This window comes from Arachis hypogaea, chromosome 14, assembly GCF_003086295.3.
Source record: "Arachis hypogaea cultivar Tifrunner chromosome 14, arahy.Tifrunner.gnm2.J5K5, whole genome shotgun sequence".
In the NCBI taxonomy this organism is placed as follows: Eukaryota; Viridiplantae; Streptophyta; class Magnoliopsida; order Fabales; family Fabaceae; genus Arachis; species Arachis hypogaea.
In genome coordinates this window covers 36,714,179-36,727,651 of record NC_092049.1, presented here as the reverse complement: position 1 = coordinate 36,727,651, position 13,473 = coordinate 36,714,179, and the positions used below count along the sequence as shown (strand labels likewise).

General features: G+C 41.3%; 1 non-coding gene across 1 annotated transcript; it reads right to left on the bottom strand.

Annotated features, from left to right (window-relative positions):
- Positions 1-11,928: 11,928 nt before the first annotated feature.
- On the bottom strand, positions 11,929-12,035 carry LOC112745725 (small nucleolar RNA R71). The gene has a single exon (XR_003173638.1). It is a non-coding gene; the product is annotated as a small nucleolar RNA R71 (small nucleolar RNA).
- Between the last annotated feature and the right edge of the window lie 1,438 nt (positions 12,036-13,473).

Below are 13,473 nucleotides of genomic sequence, written 5' to 3'. Positions count from 1 at the left end.
TTTAGATCAAACCCTTGTATTCTCTGACGGCATGAGTCTCTAAACCCCATTGTTGGGGGTGAGGAGCTCTATTGTGTCTCGATGAATTAATGCAAATATTTCTGTTTTCCATTCAAACACGCTTGTTCCTATCTAAGATGTTCATTCGCGCTTAACTGTGATGAAGGTGATGGTCTGTGACATTCATCACCTTCCTCAAACCATGAACGTGTGCCTGACAACCACCTCCGTTCTATATCCGATTGAATGAGTATCTCTGAGATCTCTTAATCAGAATCTCCGTGGTATAAGCTAGAACTGATGGCGGCATTCATGAGAATCCGGAAAGTCTAAACCTTGTCTGTGGTATTCCAAGTAGGATTCAAGGATTGAACGACTGTGACGAGCTTCAAACTCCTGAAGGCTGGGCGTTAGTGACAGACGCAAAAGGATAATAAATCCTATTCCAACCGGATCGAGAACCAACCGGTGATTAGCCGTGCTGTGACAGAGCGCGTGAGCGTAGTTTTCACTGGAAGGATGGAAGGTAGCCATTGACAACGGTGATCCACCAACACACAGCTTGCCATAGGAGGACGTGCGTGCGTGAATCCGAAGACAGAGGAAAGCAGAGATTCAGAAGACAAAGCATCTCCAAAACTCCAACATATTCTCCATTATTGCACAACAAGTAACCTTTAATTTATGCTCTCTTGGTTATTCGCAATTCAACTGATAAACATAATTGACTTCCTGACTAAGATTTACAAGATAACCATAGATTGCTTCAAACCAACAATCTCCGTGGGATTCGACCCTTACTCACGTAAGGTATTACTTGGACGACCCAGTGCACTTGCTGGTTAGTGGTACGCGTTGTGAAAAGTGTGATTCACAATTCGTGCACCAAGTTTTTGGCGCCGTTGCCGGGGATTGTTCGTGTTTGAACAACTGACGGATTATTTTGTTGCTTAGATTAGGAAAAATTTCTTTTTTTGTTTAGAGTCTCTTATTATTGTCGTGTTAAAATTTTAGAATCCTTATTTTCTTTTTAAAAATAGTTTTCAAAAATAATTTCTCTATTAGATCCTGTGCCAAACTTTAAGTTTGGTGTTTTCTTGTTGATTTTCCTTAAAATTTTCGAAAATTTTGGTTTGGTTTTCTAAAAATTTTAAGTTTGGTGTTCTTTCTTCGTGTTCTTGAGTTTTCCTTGTGACTTGATCTTAAAATTTTTAAGTTTGGTGTTCCTTGGTGTTTTCCCTCCAAAATTTTCGAAAATAGGGAGCATTAGATCTAAAAATTTTAAATCTTGTGCTATCTTGTTGTTTTTTTTCTTTCCTCTTAAAAATCAAAAATATCTTTTCTCTCTTTTTTTTAAAAACAAATTTTCGAAATATATTTCTAAAAATTCAGATTTTTTATTTCAAAATTTAAAACTTTTTTTTCAAAATCATCATATCCTTTTCAAAACTTCCTAACCACTTTCTCTCTCCTCAGTTTTTCGAAAATCTTCACTCAATTTTTATTTATTCTATTTTAATTTATTTCATTTTCGAAATAAATATATAAATAAATAAATAAAAATATTTTTCCTATTTTACATCATCTCCCTTTCTCCATCATGGATCTAAGTGGAAATGAACAGTCCAGGAGGACTCTGGGGTCATATTCTAACCCCTCTACTGCTTCATATGGGAGTAGTATCTGCATACCCTCCATTGGAGTCAGTAGCTTTGAGTTGAATCCTCAGCTCATTATCATGGTGCAGCAAAGTTGCCAGTATTCCGGTCTTCCACAGGAAGAACCTACAGAGTTTCTGGCACAGTTTTTACAAATTGCTGACACAGTACATGATAAGGAAATAGATCAGGATGTCTACAGACTATTACTGTTTCCATTTGCTGTAAAAGATCAAGCTAAGAGGTGGTTAAATAACCAACCTAAGGCCAGCATAAGGACATGGAAACAGCTGATAGAAAAATTCCTGAATCAATATTTCCCTCCAAAAAGGATGACACAGCTAAGGCTGGACATCCAAGGCTTTAAACAAGGAGATAATGAATCTCTTTATGATGCCTGGGAGAGATACAGAGAGATGCTACGAAAATGCCCCTCTGAAATATTTTCAGAGTGGGTTCAGTTAGACATCTTCTACTATGGGCTTGCAGAAGGAGCTCAGATGTCTCTAGATTACTCAGCTGGTGGATCTATCCACATGAGAAAGACAATTGAAGAGGCTCAAGAGCTCATTGATACAGTTGCCAGGAATCAGCATCTGTACCTAAGCAGCAACCCTTCCATGAATGAAGAGGTTAAAACAGTAACTGCTGAACTCAGTCCTGTAAAACAAGCTGCTGAATTCAATCAGCAATTGGACTTTCTAACAAAGCAGCTAGCCGAATTTAAAGACAGGTTACAAGAGACAAGGATGGCTAATATACATATGGACGAACAGTTTAAGCAAACAAAGCAGCAGCTGTCAAAGCAAATAGCAGAGGAATGCCAAGCAGTTCAACTAAGAAGTGGGAAAACATTAAATACCCCACCTCAAGGCAGCAAAAAGCTAAGAAATGAGCAAACCACCTAAAATTCACCTGAGGACAGTAGGAGCCCAGGGAAAAATAATTCTGGCGCTAAAACGCCAGAAAATTGGTGGAAGGCTGGCGCTGAACGCCCAGACCATGGCCAAAACTGGCGTTCAACGCCAGAGATACAGCAGGACTGGCGTTCAACGCCAGAAATGGGCAAGGATCTGGCGTTGAACGCCCAAAATGGGCAGGATCTGGCGCTGAACGCCCAAAAAGGGCACAGTTCTGGCGTTCAAACGCTAGGAGCAGACAAGGAGCTGGCGTCCAGTTTCACTCCAGCTTCTACCTCTGGCACTCAAGTGCCAGTGAGGGATCAGACACACACAAATGCTGATAACAACCCCTCTAAAAAGGCTTCTTCAACCACTTCTGTAGGTAATAAACCTGCAGCAACTAAGGTTGAAGAATATAAAGCCAAGATACCTTATCCTCAAAAACTCCGGAAAGAGGAGCAGGATAAGCAATTTGCTCGCTTTGCAGATTACCTCAGGACTCTTGAAATAAAGATTCCATTTGCAGAAGCACTTGAGCAAATACCTTCTTATGCCAAGTTCATGAAAGAGATCTTGAGTCATAAGAAGGATTGGAGAGAAACAGAAAGAGTTCTCCTCACTGAAGAATGCAGTGTAGTCATTCTGAAGAGCTTTCCTGAAAAGCTTAAAGACCTTGGGAGCTTTCTGATACCATGCATATTAGACGATAATTGCACCAAGACAGCTTTATGCGATCTTGGGGCAAGCATCAACCTAATACCTGCATCCACTATCAGGACGCTTGGCTTAACTGAAGAAGTTAAACCAACCCGGATATGTCTCCAACTTACTGATGGTTCCACTAAATACCCATCAGGCGTGATTGAGGACATGATTATCAGAGTTGGGCCATTCGCCTTTCCCATTGACTTTGTTGTGCTGGAAATGGAGGAGCACAAGAGTGCTACTCTCATTCTAGGAAGACCCTTCCTAGCAACTAGACGATCCCTCATTGACGTCCAACAGGGGGAAATAACCCTGAGAGTCAACAATGATGAGTTCAAGTTGAACGCTGTCAAAGCCATGCAGCATCCAGACACATCAACAGACTGCATGAAAGTTGATCTTATTAACTCTTTGGTAGAAGAGATTAACATGGCTGAGAGTCTCGAATCAGAGTTGGAAGACATCTTTAAAGATGTTCAGCCTGATTTGGAGGATTCAGGGGACATGAAAGAGCCTCTGAACTTTCTTCTGAAAGAGGAGGAAAAACCTCCTAAACCCGAGCTCAAGCCACTACCACCATCCTTGAAATATGCATTTCTGGGAGAAGGTGACACTTTTCCAGTGATCATAAGCTCTGCTTTAAATTCACAGGAAGAGGAAGCACTTATTCAAGTGCTAAGGACACACAAGACAGCTCTTGGGTGGTCCATAGGTGACCTTAAGGGCATAAGCCCAGCTAGATGCATGCACAAAATCCTATTGGAGGATAATGCCAAACCAGTGGTTCAACCACAGAGGCGGCTAAATCCAGCCATGAAGGAAGTGGTGCAGAAAGAGGTCACCAAGTTACTAGAGGCTGGGATTATTTATCCTATTTCTGATAGCCCCTGGGTGAGCCCTGTTCAAGTCGTCCCAAAAAAGGGAGGCATGACAGTGATTTATAATGAAAAAAATGAATTGGTTCCTATAAGAACAGTTACAGGGTGGCGCATGTGTATTGACTACAGAAGGCTCAATACAGTCACCAGAAAGGATCATTTTCCTTTACCATTCATAGACCAGATGCTAGAAAGACTAGCAGGTCATGATTATTACTGCTTTTTGGATGGCTACTCAGGTTATAACCAGATTGCAGTAGATCCCCAGGATCAAGAGAAAATAGCATTCACATGTCCATCCGGAGTGTTTGCTTATAGAAGGATGCCATTTGGGCTATGTAATGCGCCTGCAACCTTCCAGAGATGCATGCTCTCTATTTTCTCTGACATGGTGGAAAAATTTTTGGAAGTCTTCATGGATGACTTCTCAGTATATGGAGACTCATTCAGCTCCTGTCTTGATCACCTGAAACTTGTTCTGAAAAGATGCCAAGAAACCAACCTAGTTTTAAACTGGAAAAAGTGTCACTTCATGGTGACTGAAGGAATTGTTCTTGGGCATAAAATCTCAAACAAGGGAATAGAGGTGGATCAAGAAAAAATAGAGGTAATTGAAAAATTACCACCACCTGCCATTGTTAAGGCAATCAGAAGCTTTCTGGGGCATGCAGGATTCTATAGGAGGTTTATAAAGGATTTTTCAAAAATCGCAAAACCTCTAAGCAATCTGCTAGCTGCTGACACGCCATTTGTGTTTGACACAAAGTGCCTGTAGGCGTTTGAAACGCTGAAAGCTAAGCTGGTCACAGCACCAGTCATTTCTGCACCAGACTGGACATTACCATTTGAGCTAATGTGTGATGCCAGTGATCATGCCATTGGTGCAGTATTGGGACAGAGGCATGACAAGCTTCTGCATGTCATTTATTATGCCAGTCGCGTTCTAAATGATGCCCAGAAAAATTACACAACCATAGAAAAAGAACTACTTGCAGTGGTTTACGCCATTGACAAGTTCAGATCATACTTAGTAGGATCAAAAGTGATTGTGTATACTGATCATGCTGCTCTTAAATATCTACTCACAAAGCAGGATTCAAAACCCAGGCTCATCAGATGGGTATTGCTTCTGCAAGAGTTTGATATAGAAATAAGAGACAGAAAAGGGACAGAGAACCAAGTGGCTGATCATCTGTCCCGGATAGAGCCAGTGGAAGGGACGTCCCTCCCTTCTCTTGAGATCTCTGAGACGTTTCCTGATGAGCATTTATTCGCCATTCAGGAAGCACCATGGTTTGCCGATATTGCAAACTATAAAGCTGCAAGGTTCATACCCAAGGAGTACAACAGGATACAAAAGAAGAAATTAATTACTGATGCAAAGTACTACTTGTGGGATGAATCTTATCTCTTTAAGAGATGTGCAGACGGAATTAGCCGTAGGTGTGTGCCTAGAGAAGAAGCACAGAGGATCCTGTGGCATTGCCACGGATCTCAATATGGAGGCCATTTCGGAGGTGAGCGAACAGCCACCAAGGTCCTCCAATGTGGCTTCTATTGGCCCACACTCTATAAAGATTCCCGAGAGTTTGTACGTAATTGTGACAGTTGCCAAAGAGCTGGTAACCTGCCTCATGGTTACGCCATGCCTCAACAAGGAATCTTGGAAATTGAGTTGTTTGACGTATGGGGAATTGACTTCATGGGACCTTTCCCACCATCATACTCAAACACTTATATTCTGGTGGCAGTTGACTATTTATCAAAATGGGTTGAGGCTATTGCCACACCCACCAATGATACTAAAACAGTGCTGAAGTTCCTCCAGAAACATATCTTTAGCAGGTTTGGTGTCCCTAGAGTACTAATCAGTGATGGGGGCACTCACTTCTGCAATAAACAGCTTTACTCTGCAATGGTTCGGTATGGAATTCGCCACAAGGTGGCCACTCCATATCATCCACAAACCAATGGGCAAGCTGAAGTCTCTAACAGAGAATTAAAGAGAATCCTGGAATGGACAGTAAATACCCGTAGAAAGGATTGGGCACGGAGCCTGGATGATGCTCTGTGGGCTTATAGGACAGCATTCAAGACCCCCATAGGGACATCTCCATACCAACTCGTGTATGGTAAGGCATGTCACCTGCCCGTGGAACTGGAACATAAGGCCTACTGGGCAACCAGATTCCTAAACTTTGATGCCAAATTAGCAGGAGAAAAAAGATTGCTCCAGCTAAATGAGCTAGAGGAGTTCAGATTCACAGATTTCGAAAATGCCAAGCTATATAAAGAAAAATAAAAAAAGTGGCATGACAGAAAGCTGTCATCTAGAATCTTTGAACCAGGACAGAAGGTTCTGTTGTTTAACTCTAGACTCAGGCTATTCCCCGGGAAACTGAAATCCCGGTGGAGGGGACCATATGTGATTACAAGTGTATCACCATATGGTTATGTGGAGCTTCAAGATATTGATTCTAATAAGAAGTTCATTGTCAATGGACAGAGAATCAAGCATTATCTTGAAGGCAACATTGAGCAAGAATGCTCAAGGCTGAAGCTAGATTAAAAGCTCAGCAAAGTCCAGCTAAGGACATTAAAGAAGCGCTTGTTGGGAGGTAACCCAATTTTTATTTATTTTCATGGTTTTTCATGTTTTATTAGGTTCATGATCATGTGGAGTCACAAAATAAATATTAAAAATTGAAAACGGAATCAAAAACAGCAGAAGAAAAATCACACCCTGGAGGAAGCACCTGTCTGGCGTTCAACGCCAGAACAGAGCATGGTTCTGGCGCTGAACGCCCAAAATGGGCAACATCCTGGCGCTGAACGCCCAGAACAAGCATGGTTCTGGCGTTCAACGCCAGAAATGGCTAGTAAATGGGCGTTGAACGCCCAAAATGGGCACCAACCTGGCGCTGAACGCCCAGAGTTGTGTACAAGGGCATTTTGCATGCCCAAATTGGTGCAGGGATGTAAATGCCTTGACACCTCAAGATCTGTGGACCTCGCAGGATCATTTCAAGATCTATGGACCCCACAGGATCCCCACCTTCCCTCCTCATAATCCTAGTTTTTTTCTTTCCACATCTTCTTCTTCATTTATTCCCTCTTCTTTTGCTCGAGGGCGAGCAACATTCTAAGTTTGGTGTGGTAAAACAATTATGTGAAGGATCTATAGCTCAGTGGTAGAACATGTGGCTGCAAATCAAGAGATACCTCAGGGGATGCACTTCCCTCCACATAATTATTGGAAGCAACTGAGGATAGAAATACCAAAAATCACTAGGAATCAAGCCACAAAGGCAAGGAAGAGACATAAAAGAGCTCAAGAACATCATTAGTGCCTCAAGAAGGAAATGCCATCATCACTAAGGTGGACTCGTTCCTTGTTCTTACTTTCTCTGTTTTTCGTTTTCTCTATGTTAAGTGCTTATCTATGTTTGTGTCTTCATTACATGATCATTAGTAGTAATTAGTGTCTAGTTTGATTTTATCCCCAATTAAGTATAGTCTATTTTTCTCATCATCAGCAAACATGAATAAAATAGTAGATCTTTTGAATAAGAGGCAATAAAATTTCGAGTTTTTAATAAGAAAAATTCTAATTAGTAACATGTGGTGGCAATACTTTCTGTCTTCTGAATGAATGCTTGAACAGTGCATATGTCTTTTGAATTTGTTGTTTAAGACTGTTAAATATGTTGGCTCTTGAAAGAATGATGAACATGAGACATGTTATTGATAATCTAAAAAATCATAAAAATGATTCTTGAAGCAAGAAAAAGCAGCAAAGAACAAAGCTTGCAAAAAAAAAAGAGAAAGCAAGCAGAAAAAGCCAAAGCTCTTAAAACCAAAAGGCAAGAGCAAAAAGCCAATAGCCCTTAAAACCAAAAGGCAAGGGTAATAAAAAGGATCCCAAGGCTTTGAGCATCAGTGGATAGGAGGGCCTAAGGGAATAAAATCCTGGCCTAAGCGGCTAAACCAAGCTGTCCCTAACCATGTGCTTGTGGCGTGAAGGTGTCAAGTGAAAACTTGAGACTGAGCGGTTAAAGTCAAGGTCCAAAGCAAAAAGAAGAATGTGCTTAAGAACTCTAGACACCTCTAATTGGGGACTTTAGCAAAGCTGAGTCACAATCTAAAAAGGTTCACCCAATTATGTGTCTGTGGTATTTATGTATCCAGTGGTAATACTGGAAAACAAAGTGCTTAGGGCCACGGCCAAGACTCATAAAGTAGCTGTGTTCAAGAATCAACATACTGAACTAGGAGAATCAATAGCACTATCTAAATTCTGAGTTCCTATAGATGCCAATCACTCTGAGCTTCAATGGATAAAGTGAGATGCCAAAACTGTTCGGAAGCAAAAAGCTACTAGCCCCGCTCATCTAATTAGAATCTGAGCTTCATGCAAAAAAAAAAAAAAAACTCTGAGATATTATTGCTTCTCAACCTATTAGTCTTCTATTTTATTTGTCTAGTTGCTTGAGGACAAGCAACAGTTTAAGTTTAGTGTTGTGATGAGCGGATATTTTATACGCTTTTTGGGGTTAATTTCATATAGTTTTTAGTATGTTTTAGTTAGTTTTTCGTTTATTTCCATTAGTTTTTAGGAAAAATTCATATTTCTGGACTTTACTATGAGTTGTGTGTTTTTCTGTAATTTCAGGTATTTTTCTGGCTGAAATTGAAGGAGCTGAGCAAAAATCTGATTCAGGCTGAAAAAGGACTGCTGATGCTGTTGGATTCTGACCTCCCTTCACTCAAAATGGATTTTCTGGAGCTACCGAACTCGAAATGGCATGCTTCCAAATGCGTTGGAAAGTAGACATCCAGGGCTTTCCATCAATATATCATAGTCCATACTTTGCACAAGGATAGATGACGTAAACTGAAGTTCAACGCCAGTTCTCTGCCCAATTCTGGTGTCCAGCGCCAGAAAAGGATCAAAAGCTGGAGTTGAACGCCCAAACTGGCACAAAAATTGGCGTTCAACTCCACAAATAGCCTCTGCACGTGGATTGCTTAATTCTCAGCCCCAGCACACACCAAGTGGGCCCCAGAAGTGGGCCTCTGCATCATCCATCATAGTTTACTCATTTGTTGTAAACCTAGGCTACTAGTTTAGTATTTAAACAACTTTTAGAGACTTATTTTGTATCTCATGACATTTTAGATCAAACCCTTGTATTCTCTGACGGCATGAGTCTCTAAACCCCATTGTTGGGGGTGAGGAGCTCTATTGTGTCTCGATGAATTAATGCAAATATTTCTGTTTTCCATTCAAACACGCTTGTTCCTATCTAAGATGTTCATTCGCGCTTAACTGTGATGAAGGTGATGGTCTGTGACATTCATCACCTTCCTCAAACCATGAACGTGTGCCTGACAACCACCTCCGTTCTATATCCGATTGAATGAGTATCTCTGAGATCTCTTAATCAGAATCTCCGTGGTATAAGCTAGAACTGATGGCGGCATTCATGAGAATCCGGAAAGTCTAAACCTTGTCTGTGGTATTCCAAGTAGGATTCAAGGATTGAACGACTGTGACGAGCTTCAAACTCCTGAAGGCTGGGCGTTAGTGACAGACGCAAAAGGATAATAAATCCTATTCCAACCGGATCGAGAACCAACCGGTGATTAGCCGTGCTGTGACAGAGCGCGTGAGCGTAGTTTTCACTGGAAGGATGGAAGGTAGCCATTGACAACGGTGATCCACCAACACACAGCTTGCCATAGGAGGACGTGCGTGCGTGAATCCGAAGACATAGGAAAGCAGAGATTCAGAAGACAAAGCATCTCCAAAACTCCAACATATTCTCCATTACTGCACAACAAGTAACCTTTAATTTATGCTCTCTTGGTTATTCGCAATTCAACTGATAAACATAATTGACTTCCTGACTAAGATTTACAAGATAACCATAGATTGCTTCAAACCAACAATCTCCGTGGGATTCGACCCTTACTCACGTAAGGTATTACTTGGACGACCCAGTGCACTTGCTGGTTAGTGGTACGCGTTGTGAAAAGTGTGATTCACAATTCGTGCACCAGAGCTATGAACAACTAAACCCCTTTCATTGGGTTAGGGAGCTCTGTTGTAATTTGATAGATCAATACTAATTTTCATTACTCTTCTTCTATCTTTTCTCTTGATTTTACTATAAAGCTTTCAATCTTCATCCAATTGGGTAATTATCTTGGAAAAGAAGCTATTCATACTTGGATCTCTTCTGAACCTTGGAAGAGGAATGAAGAGATCATGCTAGAATTGCTTTCTCATGTTGGACCAAATTGGGTTTGGTTGGGTATGGTGACTATAATCCTACCAACACTTGATTTGGGAATGCATGTGATATAATCAGTGACCATACTTCATCTCTTCTCATGAGCAATTGACCAAGGAATTGGCTATTGATCAAGATTTGAGAGATTGAATTACCAAGGAATTGGAATTCGATCACTTAAGATTTCCAAGGAGATCAATGAATGCATTGATTGAGGAAGAAATGAAAATGAACTTGATCCAGAGAATGCAACATCTCCTAAGCCCAATGAATCCCCATTTCTGATCTTACCCATTCTCTTTAATTTCTGCAATTTACTTTTATGAGCATCTTCCCCATTCCCATTTAAGATTCTGCAATTTACTTTCTGCCATTTACATTCAGCTCTTTATTTCCAGCAATTTACATTTTTTGCTATTTACTTTCCCGCCATTTAATTTCCTGCAACTCTCAAACCAAATTCTGCTTCGCTAAACTAGAACATTCCTCTAATTAAAGTTGCTTGACCAATCAATCCCTGTGGGATTTGACCTCACTCTATTGTGAGTTTTTACTTGACGATAATTCGGTATACTTGCCGAAGAAAAATTGTTGAGAGACAAGTTTTTCATGCTATCAAGTTTATGGCGCCGTTGCCGGGGATTGATTTTGTATCAACAATGATTAAATTAGAGGATAACTAGATTGAGCATTTTTCTTTTTTTTATTTAAATTTCTGTTTGAGTTAATTACTTTCAGTTTTAGTTATTTTCTTCCCTTCCCCCTACTCCTTTTTCTTAGTTATTTACTATTCAGTTCACTAACCCACTAACTGTTTGATATATTGCATCACTCACGCTAACAGTAATTTTAACAAGAGTACTTTCTGCAACTATTTCCTTGCTTGTGCCTTGTTGGTTGTATGACAGGGAGAAGAAGTGGGGCTTCAACTTCCTTTGATTCTGAACCTGAGAAGACCTTCCTTAGATTAAGGAGGGAAGCAAGAGGAAAGAGAGTAGTTGGTGCTGAGGAAGAGGAGGAGTACTTTAAACCAGACATGGATGAGAACATGGAGAACCAGCATGAAGAAGAGGCTCACAACCATGGCAGAGAAGGTCTAGCAAATCATGCTGGGCAAGAGAGAAGAGTTCTAGGCTCTTACATCAACCCAAACCCAGGAAACTGTGGGAGTAGCATCCAAAGGCCAACCATACATGCCAACAACTTTGAACTAAAGCCACAGCTCATCACCCTTGTTCAGAACAACTGTTCATTCGGAGGAGGTGTCCAAGAAGACCCCAATCAACATCTAACCACCTTCCTGAGGATATGTGATACTGTGAAGTCTAATGGTGTTCATCCTAACACCTATAGACTACTTCTGTTCCCTTTCTCACTTAAGGACAAGGCATCTAAATGGCTGGAATCCTTCCCAAAGGAGAGTTTAGCAACCTGGGAAGATGTGGTGAACAAATTCTTGACAAGATTCTATCCTCCTCAACGGATCAACAGGCTGAGAGCTGAGGTGCAAACATTCAGGCAGCAGGATGGTGAGACTCTATATGAAGCATGGGAGAGGTTCAAGGACCTGACAAGAAGGTGCCCACCAGATATGTTCAATGAATGGGTGCAGCTACACATTTTCTATGAAGGCCTTTCTTATGAATCAAAGAAGGAAGTAGACCATTCATCCGGGGGATCTCTGAACAAGAAGAAGACCATTGAGGAGGCCATAGATGTCATTGAAATTGTAGCAGAGAATGACTATTTCTATGCTTCTGAAAGAGGCAACACTAGAGGAGTGATGGAACTAAACAATGTGGATACACTGCTGGCCCAAAACAAGCTTATTACCAAGCAACTAGCCGACCTCACCAAGAAGATGGAGAAGAACCAAGTAGCAGGAATCACCACCTCATCAACAACCCAAGAGGGGGTGAATTCTGAGGCAGAGGAGGAGCAAGAACAAGCCAACTACATTGGAAACTCACCCAGGCAGACCCATGATCCATACTCCAAAACCTACAACCCTGGTTGGAGGAATCACCCAAACTTTGGGTGTAGAAATCAACAAGATCAAAGCCAAGATCAGAGACGTCACAACCCCAACAGCCATGCAGCTCACCAACATTCCACACAGAGATCATATCAGCACCACCCTAACAACACCTCTCCACATCCATACTAAAACCAAAATGACTCAACTCACCCATCCACTCTCAACTCACCATCATCTGAAGAAAGACTCTCCAAAATTGAGACTCTACTTGAAGGCATATACAAAGAGATTCAAGACAGTAAGGCATTCCGAGAAGAAGTGCAGTCCAATATGCAGAATCAAGATGCTGCCATCAAGAAACTTGAGACACAAATTGGCTACCTATTCAAGAGAATTTCCAGCCACAACCCTCGCAGTGATACAGACTCAAACCAAAGGGAGGAGTGTTAGGCTATAACCCTCAGAAGTGGAAAAGAATTGAAGGAGACTCCCAAGCAACCCCAAGAGAAAGATTTAGTCGGAAAGAAGGAGGCACAAGATGAAGTTCAAATCCCCACCTCCAACTCACGTCAAAAGGAAGGAGAGCTGAAGCCATATGTTCCGAAAATACCATATCCTCAACAACTGAAGAAGAAAGGGGATGACAGCCAGTTCTCCAGATTTTTAGAAATCTTCAAGAAATTACAGATTAACATACCCTTTGCTGAAGTAATAGAGCAAATGCCGCTCTATGCCAAGTTCTTGAAGGAATTGATGACTAAGAAGAGAAGTTGGAAGAGCAACGAGACTGTGATACTAACCGAAGAATGTAGTGCTATCATTCAGCATAAACTACCCCAGAAATTGAAGGATCCTGGGAGCTTCCAGATCCCTTGTATTATAGGGGAGATCACAGTGGAGAAAGCTCTATGCGACTTAGGAGCCAGCATAAATCTGATGTCAGTAGCTATGATGAGGAAAATGAAGATCGATGAGGCTAAGCCAACAAAAATGGCCCTACAACTGGCAGACCGATCGTTCAAGTTCCCTCATGGTGTAGTGGAAGATTTGTTGGTG